Raw genomic sequence first — 13,432 nt, 5'->3', positions numbered from 1 at the left:
GATGAGTGAGATGAGCAGAACCAGAAGAACATTGTATACAGTATCATCAAAATTGTGTGTTGATCAACTGTGATGGACTAGATTCTTCTCACCAATGCAATGGTGCAGAAGAGTTCCAGGGGACTCATGATGGAAGGGGATCTCCAAATCCAGGAAAAAAAAAAAAAAAAACGAACTGTGGAGTATAGATGCTGATTGAACCATACTATTTCTTTTGTTTTTGGTGCTGTTGTTTTTCTGTTTTGAGTTTTTTTTCCTCATTGCTCTGATTCTTCTTCTATAACATGACTAATGCAGAAATATGTTTAATGTTATTATATATATATATATATATATGCTATTTCAGATTACCTGCTGTCTTGGGGAGGAGGGAGGGAGGGGAGGGAGAGAGGGGAAAAAATCTGAAATTGGAAAGTTTGTATAAACAAACGCTGAGAACTATCTTTACATGTAACTGGAAAAAACAATAAAATACTTTTATGAGAAAAAAAAAAAGAAAAAGGGTAGGGAGAAAAGACACTAGAGATGTGTATTCTGCCTCTCTTAGAGTCATACCAGGGCAGGTCTCCCCACTACAGGAGGAACCTCTCTGCACTTGTGGGGTCCACTTACACTGCTATTGACACATAAGAAAAAGAAAGCCTCTGCCCTCAATGAACTTAAAATTATAATGGGGGAAGACAACACACAAAAGGAATCTGGAAAGGGTGGGGCTGGATGAGAGGGAAGGAGGACACTAGGGAGTAATTGAAACCAAGTAGAGGAGCAGATGGAAAGTGGAGTGAGCTGGAAGTCCAATCCCTGCCCTCTATAAAGGAAAGCTTTCAGGAGAGTAAAGTGCTTCACACTCCAGAGGGGAGATGCTGAAGAAGGTAACATATTTAAGACTGAGTTAGTAGCAACTTAGCAAAATAGACTTGAAATAAGTCCAAAAATGTCCAATCCAGGTAAGAGGTATGAGACCACATCTGATTAATAGCCTAAAATAGCTGCCAATCCGTTAGTGTGTATGTGTATGTATGTGTGTGTGTATGTATGTGTATGTGTATACACACATATATACACATACATAACACATGTATGTTATATATAGATATATCTATCTAGATCTATCATCCATCTATCTACCCACCTACCCACCTATGTATCTATCATTGATCTATCTATCATCTCTCTCTCTCTCTCTCTCTCTCTCTCTCTCTCTCTCTCTCTCTCTCTCTCTCTCTCTCTCTCTCTCTCTCCCCTATCTATCCTATGCACAGGGAAACCAGGACCTCAGTCCAGGCCTTCCTTTACCACACCCTTTCTAACCACTGCATTGAGAAACTAGAAAGACATTGTGGAACTAGTGAGGAAGAAGAAAAAAAAGAGCAATCATAAAGGTTGAAGAATGAATGGGCCAGAGAGAATCTACAAAACCAAAAGACAAGACAGTGCCCATTAGGATGTGGTGGCACTATTCTAGGATGGAGAGAGCACTGAATTTGTAATCAGAGGACCTGGGTTCCAAAGCTGACTTTGTCACTTATTATCTGGGTGACCTTGGTCAAAGTCACTTAATTGGGATAGATGATCCCTAAAATTCCTTCCAGCTCTAAATCAATGCTGAACAATAAGTATTTTATACATAAATTAATGAAAATGTATTTATTATACAAGGCAAGGCACTTAACATGTAAAACTCTGTGGTAAAGGTTCAGGATACAAATAGAAAAACAAGATAGTTCTTGCTCTCAAGGAGATTATATTGTAAAAGGGGGAACACAAAACATATGAAAGTTTTCAAGTGCAAATCCAATGAAGAAGCTCAGTTGTTAGGATGCAGCAGCAAAACAGATTTCAATACAGTTTCTTTAGTGAAATAAAGAAAACTATATTCATTTCTTATGGTGAACAGTTTGATGACGCCAAGGATTTTAGCATTTCTTCCTTTTCCGTGCCTTCAGTATGTGTAGCTGCATCAGCTGAGGAGCCAGGTCTCCAGCACCTGAAGAGGTAGTTGCCAGGTTATATCTCATCTGAGTTGCTTACCTCGAAAATGACTGTGGAGCTGGCCAGAACCAGGGTAAATGGCGTCGGGGTGCTGCTTTTTCCTGTTTGTTTCTGTGAAAAGACAGCTAGAAGTTTTTATTTGTTCCTAAAAGTATAAGGAAGTCAATGGAGTTTCCTGAATAGGGATATGATATATTATGCCTGTACTTTAAGAATATTACTTTATGAGCGATGTGGAGAATTGGAATAGAGTGAGAAACAAGAAGACCAGCTAGGAGGTTATTACTTAGGCAAGGGCAGAGGTGATGAACTAGGTCTTTGGTCCTCCTCGGTGTGGAGAGATGTGGTCGTAGAAAGATTTGACAACTGCACAAAGGAATAGTCCTGATACTCTGCTGCAGGGGGTGAGTGATAGGAATACTAGTTATAAATAGGACATTGAGCAAGAGAGAAAGTGGGAAGCACAGGACTAAATGCATGCTAGTACACAAAGCATTAGGTATTTGTTCTGCGCGCAGTTTGTCCCCCTCGATCTTTTAGAAACTAAGAAACCCAGCAAGTTAGTTCTGGTCTGACGCGAGGGCTGGTTCGAACACTCTGCCTTGGCGGAGAAGCTTCATTTGGTAACAGGGCCGGATAAGCTCTAACACATCGACCACAACAACTGTAAACAAAATCCCCAGTTTCCCAGGGTTTGCCTGGGACGTGCCCCTCGCCCGGTTCTCTGGCCGAGCTCCGGCAGCGCCGCCCCCGCAGGGTGCAGGGCTGTTTGTGCGGGGCGGGTGAGGTGGAGTGGGCGTGGCGGCGGCGGCCTCCGGCAGCGCCTTAGCAGCGAGGGGCTGCACGCCTGCTGCGCTCGCTCTTTCGCTCGCTCTGGATCCGAGGCTGCTGAGACTCAGCCCGAGCGCTTTCAGCTGGGTTTGACTCCTGTCGCTTCCCGTCTCCCCGAACCGGCACCGCCACCGCCACTGTCGGAGACGCTGTTGGACCCTAGCCGTCGCCGTTCCCCGCTCCCTGGCTCCTCGGCCCCCGGCCCAGTCACCGGCGAGTCGGGGGCTGGGGGCGTCCACGAGAGCGCCCAAGCATCCTTGGGGCCCGAAGGGTCAGGTAAGGGCGGGCTACAGAGCGATGGGTGACAGGCTTGGGCCGGACAGCCTCGGGCCACGGCTCCTAACAGACGGTGGCCACCAGAGTCCAGGCCCGGGGCTGCGAGAGGAGGGGGCAGTGCGGGAGCCGCGGGGCCCGGGGACGGGCCGCGCCTCTGGGCTGGGGACCCCGACGCCGCGAACAACTTTTGCACGTGGGGCCTCGGCTTCCCGAGCTGGGGCTTCTGGGGAGGGAGCCCCCGCGGGAGGCGAAGCCCGGGCACCGGGCACCCAGAGGGCTAGCAGAGCTGGCGGCTCGGCAGAAACCGAACACAGTATCTGCTCCCTCTTACTCCCTCCCCCGGGGGAGGTTGGAAGATTTGATCCAGTTTAATCTACAGGCGGGTCACAAGCATCAGTGCCACGTTTCTCTTCCCTCGGATTCCCAGTACTTGCCCCAGCAGGGCACAGACGTATCCACTTTCTCTTGTCTGGGCAGTTTCACCATCTCTTTTTCGGTGGGCTTTTGTTGGCGATTTTGGCATCAAAACAAATTGTCAACTAGAAGGAGGTGATAAGAGCCTGAAATTAATTGGAGGGGAGGATCGGGAATTAGGGGAAAAGACCCCCCCCCAATTTTTTTAGGTACGGGTTAGGCTACAAAGTGTGGGTTTGGAGGTTGGGTTTTTTTGTTTGTTTCTTGTTTTTTGTTTTTAATTGAAGGGTCATATTTAATATTTCTAGAACATTAGCCTTTTAAAAGTATTGCCCTGTGAAATCATTAATTAGTTCACATCAAAGGAGCATTGTGTAGGCAGGTTGCTATTAAATTACCCCATTTTATAGACCAGGGAGTGTAGGCACCAAAGCTATGCCGCCAGTCATTCTGGAAGCTGTGATTAGAACTTGTCTGACTCCCAGGCCTATGTTCAATCTAGTTAGGTCTTAATGCCTCCAATATTCAAATTCGGATTAACTTCTGTCATTTCTACTGTCTTTATTATCTATTTCTTTTACATTGTCTATGTATTTCATCTTTTTTTGAGCTCAGTTCAAGTTATCCATGTGCTTAATGGAGAGAATGAAGGGGCCTCAGGATTTTGTCTCTGAAAGGGACAAGCAATCTGAGATGGCACAGTGCTTTATGAAGTTGAAGTCACCTTAGTTGTACTTTTACCAGACAGAAGAGCTATGTGTTCTTGGTTAATCTTCTGAATGTTTGTTCCCCGTTATAGATGATTGCTTTCTCAGTGAAAACTATCCAGACAAAGGATACATTTCACCCTTTTATCTTTCAACAAGATCTTCCTTTTACTAAGTGAATAAAAACACTGCACAGTATAACTAGGATAAGGCATTAACATGTCCAAGACAATATTTAAAAATTGACTCCCATCTTGGTGGTACTGTCCTCTAGAGACTTTCATTTGATTTTAAACAATAAAAGGAAATCATTGTGTCACACTGATTGACATTTCTGGCTTAAAAATATATAATATTAAATTATCTTTAATAATGTGAGCATTAAAATTGTCCAACCTACAATAAAAGAGATTGAGGCAGAGCTCTGAAGCCAGTGGCACTTTATTAAAGGGGTCAAGGTGCCCTCTAATGAAGTGGACCTCAAATCTTCCTCATGATCTGAGATGCCCCCTTCTTCCAGGACTTTTTTTTTTTTTAATAGAGTTTGATACCCAAATATGTAAAAGAGGAAAAGAGGCTTGGTGACATACAGAATTTCATGGTTGATGGGCCCTGCTCTTGAGGTCCAAAAATGACATATCAGCAGTAGGGGGGTCACAGGTTGAGTGAAGCATGGGTTATCTCCACTGACTAAGTAGGCATAAGGTGATCACTTGTTCATATTGGACAAGGGAGAGGGATCCAGAGATATTAAAAAATAAGTTGCAGGACTTCCCATGTAATTGAATGACCTGTGCCACACTGGGCTTGATCACCAAGGTAAAGAAAAACAAGGGTGGAGGGCCTCTGGTTAGCTTCATATAATTAAGCCTGTGAACTTAGAATCTGCAGTTGACAGCTCTGGGGCCTAATATACAGAACTTATAATCACTACCCCTATGGAAGCATATCAAATTGATGAATACTAATTAGAATAGAGTAGGTGTCCAAATGAATTTTTTCTCACATTCCTCCCTTCAATCCATAGAAAGATTCCATTTTTTCTTTGGATCATTACAGTCTAAATGCCTGGAGGGCAGTCTTCCATGAGCAATGTATAACCAGAAGGGGGCAGTCCTCTTACTGAGGTGTAATAGTGACATTAGAGAGGAGGGAAGTGGATACAACTTATAGCATACTGATTATATATTCCATTTAATTAAACATTAACTCATAATATACTAATTATACAATAAATATCTGAGGTGACTATCACTGACCATGAGGGAAGTATTGTTTGTCCTATACACAGGTTCTAGAAATCTTTTTAATTTATTTGTTTGTTTTTTGTTTTTGCGGGGCATTGAGGATTAAGTGACTTGCCAAGGGTCACACAGCTAGTAAGTGTCAAGTGTCTGAGACCGGATTTGAATTCAGGTCCTCCTGACTCCAGGGCCACTGCTTTATCCACTGCATCACCTAGCTGCCCCCAATCTTTTGAATTTATAAAAATGATTTAAGGAATTTTGACAAACAGCCACCCCATGATGGTGATGAGAGGCAGTATCCCTGCAGACAACATAAACAGATCTAGATGGCGGTAGCATAGAGAGTGGATGAAAATAAGGAATAGGTTGAGTTCCATGAACAAAGGAATTAACAGTGACTGCAAAAGTAGGAGACTGAAAAGGAGTATTCTAGGTTCCAGTCACTGCAGGCTTTAGAACAGGTAGATTAGGAACCACTTATGGAGGGGGTGATGATGATGAAGGTGTTGTTCTTCTCATAACAGAAGACTGAGTGAGAGGGTGTTGATGGTGGAAGACTAGATTCAGTACCTCTCATAAAGATTTCACAATGCTCTGCAAAAGTTACAACTTTTTGGGCTCTGAAGTGCATGCCTTTAAGGTAACACTTTTTTGAGAGACATGATGCACAACTGAGCCAGGTAGCAAGAGTTAAAGGACAATTATTGTTGAAGCTGCATATGGGGCTATATGGATTCCTTAAAGAAATTTTTAAAAAGTTTCCACAACTATCACAACACAAAACTCATAGCCAAAAAACAATAGCCTGTAGCAAACCCACCACAAATTACACAAAGAAAAATTCAACTGTTGTGGAACAACTTGCCTTGTCCCATCTCATACAACTCTCCAATCTCTAAAACATCTTCTGATGCAGTCCTGTGGTGCTCTGAAGATCTCTCCTCTTAGGAATATTGGAATGAGTAGGGTTTCAGAGCAGTTTCTAGTGGATTTGCTTCTCTAGTTCAGCTAACTTTAGAGATCCTCTTCTCTGTTAAAAATTTCTGACAATAGATCTTAATACAATTGTAGTTTGCTATGAGAATAACCAGGTCAGGTAGTGAGAGCTAGCTCAAACCTTAATAGCACTAATATGAACATCACTAGAACAGAGAATTTATATAAGGTTGGCAAATTCAAATAACAACTGAAAAATTAAACAATTCTGAACCCAAATTTTCTATTTGGTGTATGTAATTACCTAATCTTATTAATTAAAACTAACTGAAAAATGTTCATTCTATTTTCTTTTCTGACTTTTTTTTTTCGAGTTGTTATTACCTCCCTTAGGAAGATGAAGTTCTGCTAGGGAACTTTTGACAGAACACCTTTTTTTATATATAGTGATGACCCCTGATACTCAACTGGATTCATTTAAATTTGCCAAAATAATTTCAGTTGTCAGAAAAAGTTCTGGGGATGGGATGTATAAATACATTGAGTAGTCAACTTCAAGATAGTGCAGATTGAATAAGGTATTTGTAATAAAAACATGTTTGCCTTTCCAGACATGCTCAACATCCAGGTGGTAATAATAAACCCTAATAAAATTGGCTTTTTCCATTTAGGTAACACAAGATATTTTAAATCCATTTCTTCAAACCAAAACTGAAGATATTTATGTTTTAGGTTTAATAATTGATAGAACAACAGTTTGGTCCCATAAACTTCCATAAACAGTTCTATTCTAATATTAATTTTAGGAAGGACTAAAATTTTAGGCAAAATAGCTCAAATCTGTATCTTATAATAAAAGCTCAGATGTGCTCCAGTACTAACTTATGAATTAAGGATTTAATATTGTATTTATACCAATAACCTGTAATGATTATAGAAATTTGCTATAGAAAGAAAATAGGGACATTATGCAGGAAGGGGAAAATGCTTCCCTAACTTCATGACAGTTCCAGGCTAGAGTCACACAGATAGCCAATTGTATTGAGCCAGGCTTAAAAGGTGGGATATTTTCCATTCAAGAGGAAATGTCATACTGAAGAAATGGAGTCAGGAGAATCATACCTCAGCCCATGCTAAGAGTTGTTCTCCCAGCCTTCCCCAGGAGAACTCCACTTGTAATTCATGGATGTCATGGTTACTGGCATCATGGATTATTAGCCCAAGAGGATTCCTTAATGATCATACCTGGAATCAGACTCAGAATAATATCAATTATAGTCTCATGACGTCTAACAGCAAGTTCCAATAATCGTAGCTTTAGGTGGATTCAGTTATTAAGGATCACATCTTTGTTGTCAATGAAAAAAAGTTCGAAGTCTATAATTTTATATTTCTAAAACAAGTCATGTTCTTAGGTTAGCTCTGAAGGGGCTTCTTCCTTCTAGATCTGTGTCTCAGGTGCCAAGACAACACAAAATTCAATATAAAATAGGCCTATGAGAATCATTATATTGAGAATACACAATTCACCTGAAACTTCAGAGAATTTCAGTTGTTGGATCATGAGGCCCTGGATTGGAAAATGAGTCTTTGTCTTCCTTAATATTAGTAGATAGATGTTTCAAACAATGCACAATTCAACCAGTTTCTTTAAGGGCTTTTGAGCAAAAAAAAAATATTACATAGTTTTTGTGAGTGATAGGCAAATAAGACTCAAAACCAACTCACTCAGCACAACAAATTCCTTATTGTAGGATGCCTCAGATTTCAGTAAGCAGGATGACTTTAGAGAAGAAATCAATCATCTATCTCCCCAAAGTAACCTCTTTTTATACTGGAAAAGCATTCAATCCAGCTATTTTTACAGTACCAGAGGGGATCAGCCAAAGCCTAAGTATGGCACAGGAATGTCACAGATATTGGTAAATAATTTGTAAGTTCTGCATTTCCTTCTCAAAATTTTAGTATTTTATACTTTTACAAGCCATATGCTCACTTTATTTTGATTTCTTATCATTTGAACACCCTCCATTAGGTGTGCATGCACTTAATTTATTCCTGTCTTTTTTATATTTTTGTTTAATTCTATCTTCAGTAATTTTGCCTAATTTACTGTAGCCTTATTTATACAATTTGAACTTATTTTCATTAAACAGTTGATTTCAACACAACTTTTACTGGGTTTAGTTTACCTAAACAATTGATTTACACTGCTTCAAACTCACTTACCTTTATTTGCTTTCTGATTTCAAAATAATTTCTTTTTTCCTGGGAGCACCTTGGGAATCACCTTCAATCCGGGATCACTAATCAGGACTTGTTTGGTGCCCTTAGGTTGATTGTTTAAAAGCAGTCAACAACAGAAGGGTAAATGATCTCCAATTCTGTTTACTTTTATTCTTTTATGAAGATGGTCTAAAATGTCCTTATTCTGCCTTCTAATAATAAAAATTCTCTCCTGCAATAAACTTATCCCAACTTTAAGTATAATTTTAAGTATACCTTTAATTCTACACTAAAATTAAAACAAATTTCATAAATTGATACCTCAAAACTTCAGATTTAGAGATTAACTAACTGAAAATTCTTTAGGCTTAGCAAATGGTGTTTCTTTTAAAATTTTGAGTTGTGGAATTATTTAAGCTCACAGGAGTTTTAATATAATTTCTCCCATACTATTTCCCAAGTTTTTCTTTTTTATAACACTTCCCCCGAATTTTCACTTAATCTTTCCTGAACCTATCTTATAGTTAATCAAACATTTCTTAAAATTCAAACCACAGTTTTAAGTCAAACTCTAGTCATTTAAAGGTCCCTTTTAAGAACAATATATCTGTGAATTTTTTTGGTTGTTCTTTTCATTAAACTCTACAGAGTTTGCTAGTATCCCATAATCTCATCAAAATACTTTATGAAGACATCCAGACTATAATTTAGAAATGAAAGAAACTTTATTCTTTTTTTCCCACAAATTTGGCTTCCAGTTTTTGTATGTTAATTTTCATTTAATTTCTGTGTGTATCTTTCATCTCAGCAATCTCCAAAATGGCCAGTGTTGGAAAAAGGAAAAAAGAGAGATTTGTCCTCTTTTAAGGCTTTTTTGGGGAGTTTGCTTTTTTATTCTAGCCTATTTCTTTTGGTTGATCATGCCAAAACACCTGTTAGCTATGGGTTAAGACAAGGCACAAATAGCATAGCACAGACCAAAAGAGACATTTCCCATTCTTTTGTGATCTTTCCTAATTATATAAGGTCCCTTTTTATTTGAAGTAAGAAACCTACTTTCCTAAACTTAGTTTCATCATTTACAAAACATACACACACACAGAAAATACAACAAGACACAACATTAATTAGGCCTGAACTTCTCCAAAGCTTTTCCCTGGGAAATTTTGAAGTTAGGATTTTACCTTTCTCCTCTACTAATAAGTATAGAACTTATCTTGTGGCTGGGGTCCTGCTGTCAGCCTCAGATAGTTTTTCAGTTTCTTATGTTAATACTTTAGAATATCATCAAAAAAATGTAATTTAGTAACAGTACAAAACTGCTTTACTCTAATTTGCCAATTGGGTTTACTTATTTAAAGTGCACTTTGTATTTAGAACAAGTCCCTAATAGATAGAAGAGTTAGTTAAAGTTCTATTCTTCTAGACTTTCTGCCAAAGTATAATCACAGGAAGAAAAACTGAGAATTACAAAGAATTTAGCAATATCAGTAGTTTATTTGTTTTAAACTGATTTGAGAGATTGTTCAATAAAATTCTATAACTTTCTAAGTAATCAAAAGTACCATGCTTTGTCCAAAACAATCCCCTAAATGTCTTATTTTCTCAGACCAAACTTTAATAACTTTTTTTTAGTCATTCCCCAACAGGGTGTCCACCCTTGTCTCCATGGGGATCTTGTAGTATGTATGTATCTTCTTATGTCTGACCTCATCTCTCCTGGGCACATCCCCAACCAGGAGTGGAACTCCTAAGAAGAACTTCTGAAAGAACTGGACTAGATTTCTGAGGTACCAGCCTTTTGGCTTCTTCTATCTGAGTTCCCCATTGAAGACGCTTGGAGATGATCCCCCTGACCATCTAAGTTCCGTCCTTAGGGCAGTGTTTCCTGCAGTTAACATTATAATATTCAGAAATTTGTTTTGGCAAATTCTCTAGTACCTCGAATTCTTAATTTCTGGGCTTAACCTCTAAAGCCCTAAGATTGTTCAACGAGGCCCTAAAGAGGCTTTATAAGTGAATATTCAGCAAAATTTATATCAACTTTCCTTTAAAACTTCCTAAGAATTTAGTTCTGATTGTCAGTGACTGATAATCCTAAGAATATAAGCGATAATAACCTTATTCACTAAATGAAAGGGAGCCTTCTCCTTTCCTCATCTTTGTAAAACTAACATGAGCCTTCTTCTCAGATCAGAAGAGACTGGGGTTGTGTCCATCTTACCATTGAGGTGGGGAATCTCTCCTCTAAGACCACCAGGTCTGGCCTGAATTATTGCTCCCTCAAAGTAGTCAGAACACTTGAGTGGGGAATCACTCCCCCAAATCCTGTTGATCCAGGGACTTGTCATAGGGTCCCCTAGATTGGGGCTTCTTAAACTTTTTCCACTCATGACCCCTTTTTGCCTGAGAAATTTTTACATAACCCCAGGTATATAGCTATATAAAATAGGTATACATAACCTTTTACTATTGCCAATATTTTCACGACCCCCATGTTCAGTTATGCAACCCCATATGGGGTCACAACCCACAGTTTGAGAAGCTAGGTTCTAGATAGGTTCCTCACCGCACTGTGTGTGAGCCACCAAAAGTTTAAGCTTCCCCCCAGCCAATCCGAGAGATTTCTCTACTGATAACAAAAATGATTTAATCACTCCTTGATAAAATAATTTAAAGACATAAAAAATCTATTTTAACTCTGCCAACAGGAAGTTTTTTAATGAGTTGGGTGGCTAGCTGGCTGAGAATGAGGAACTAGCAGTTCTACTGCTGAATCTTAACAAAATTAAATTAAAGAAAATGGAGAAAAGTGGGAAAAACAGTAGTTTATGTATAAAAAATTAAAATTATGGCCATATAAGTTTTATAAAATAAAGTTTTGAGTTCCAAATTCTGTCCCATCTTCCTTTCCTTCCCTCCCCCCCTCTGTGAGGCAGTAAGCAATCAGATATAGGTTATACATGTGCAATTATGTCAGTCATTACTATACTAGTCATTTTGTTCAAGAAAACTTGAGTAAAAGAAAAAAATGAAAAAGTGAAAAATAGCATGCTTCAGTCTGTGTTCAATCAATATCAGTTCTTTGCAGGTGGATAGAATGCTACATCATTAGCTGTTTAGGATTGTCTTGGATCATTGCATTGCTGACAATAGTTAAATTCATTTACAAGTGTTCATTGAAAAATATTGATATCATTGTGTTGTAAAGAATTGTTATTTGAGGTTTTTATGACCCCATCTTTTGGCTAGAATTCCTCGGTGTTCACTGGCCTGGGGCTCTGCAAACTGTACAGTGCTCTGCCCACTGGTTGTAGCCATTGCCATGGCACTGGCACTTCACGTCATCACCACTCGTCGACGCCTACATGGGCCTGGCAAAATTATAATGATTGGAAGCCTAGTGAGGGCAGTCATGTGACTGTCAGAGTGGCTAGCTAATTGGCTGGGGACTGTGTGGGGGTGCTGGGAGAAGGGAGTTTTTTTTTTTTTCCCCCCATATTCTGGTTGGAAGCTGGAAGGCGACGGGAGCTCTGCTATGTATTCTCAGCTGCGCCACCTAGCTGCCCCGATTTCTTCTAATTCAGACCAAGATGGAATTAGCTTTTTTGGCTACCACATCACTGCTCACTCATGCTAGGTTTGTAGTTCCCTAAAGTCCCTAGATCCTTTTCAGAACAGCTGCTATCTATTTATACCTATCCCATCTTACTGTGCAGAGTGATTCTTTTTTTTATTCAAGTGTAAGACACCTTTATTCCTATTAAATTTCATCCTTTTAGATTCAATTCCGTGCTCTATAGCTTGGTAAAATTGTTGTTTTTCTTATCTTTTAAAATAGTATTTTATTTTTTCCCATGTCAAGACAATTCTTAGCATTCTTTTTTTTTTTTTTTTTGCAGGGCAATGGGGGTTAAGTGACTTGCCCAGGGTCACACAGCTAGTAAGTGTCAAGTGTCCAAGGCTGGATTTGAACTCAGGTACTCCTGAATCCAGGGCCGGTGCTTTATCCACTGCGCCACCTAGCTGCCCCTTAGCATTCATTTTTACAAGATTTTGAGTTCCACATTTTTCTCCCTCTGTCCCCTCCCCTCCTCCAAAAATGGCAGACAGTCTGATATAGGCTATACATGTGCCATCATGCAGAACATTTCTATATTAGTCAGAGTTGTAAAAGAAGAAATAGATCGAAAGGAAAAAGACCATGAAAAAGAATAAAGTAATTGAAAAAAATGCTTTGATTTGCATTCAGAATCCATCAGTTCCTTGTCTGGACATGGACAGCACTTTCACTCATGAGTCCCCCATACTTTATTGGATCATTGTGCCACCAAGAAGAGCTGAACTGTTCACAGTTGATCACCACACAATGTTGCTGATACTATGTATAATCTTATGGCTCCACTCACCTCACCCTGCACCAGTCTGTACAAGTCTTTCCATGTTCTTCTGAAATCTGCCTATTCATTTCTCATTGCAAAACAGTATTCCACCACACTCACATATCACAGCTTATTTGAACATTCCCCAATTGATGGACATCCCCTCAATTTCCAATAGTTTGCCACCATGAAAAGGGCTACTATGAATATTTTAGCACAGGTAGATCCTTTTCCCTTTTTATCTTGTCTTTGGGATACAGACCTACAGTTTGGTTGCCCTTTGGACATAGTTTCAAGTTGCTCTGCAGAATGGTTGGATCAGTTCATAACTCCAACTTTTTCTCCACATCCTCTCCAACATTTATAATTTTTCTTTTTTTGTCATTTTAGCCAATCTGATAGGTGTGAAGTGATACCTCAT

General features: G+C 39.4%; 1 protein-coding gene across 1 annotated transcript in view; it reads left to right on the top strand.

The window, feature by feature from the left end:
- The first annotated feature begins 2,840 nt into the window (after positions 1–2,840).
- The window catches only part of RNF180 (ring finger protein 180), a 219,807-nt gene continuing 209,215 nt past the window's right edge, over positions 2,841–13,432 (top strand). Inside the window, exon 1 of the mRNA XM_043978732.1 lies at positions 2,841–3,099. The gene's annotated coding sequence lies outside the window, so the exon portion shown is untranslated. The remainder of the gene's footprint in view (positions 3,100–13,432) is intronic.

The sequence above is a fragment of the Dromiciops gliroides genome, chromosome 1 (genome assembly GCF_019393635.1).
Source record: "Dromiciops gliroides isolate mDroGli1 chromosome 1, mDroGli1.pri, whole genome shotgun sequence".
NCBI classification, from domain to species: Eukaryota; Metazoa; Chordata; class Mammalia; order Microbiotheria; family Microbiotheriidae; genus Dromiciops; species Dromiciops gliroides.
Note: the sequence above shows the minus strand (reverse complement) of the source record. Positions and strands in the feature narration are given on the sequence as shown.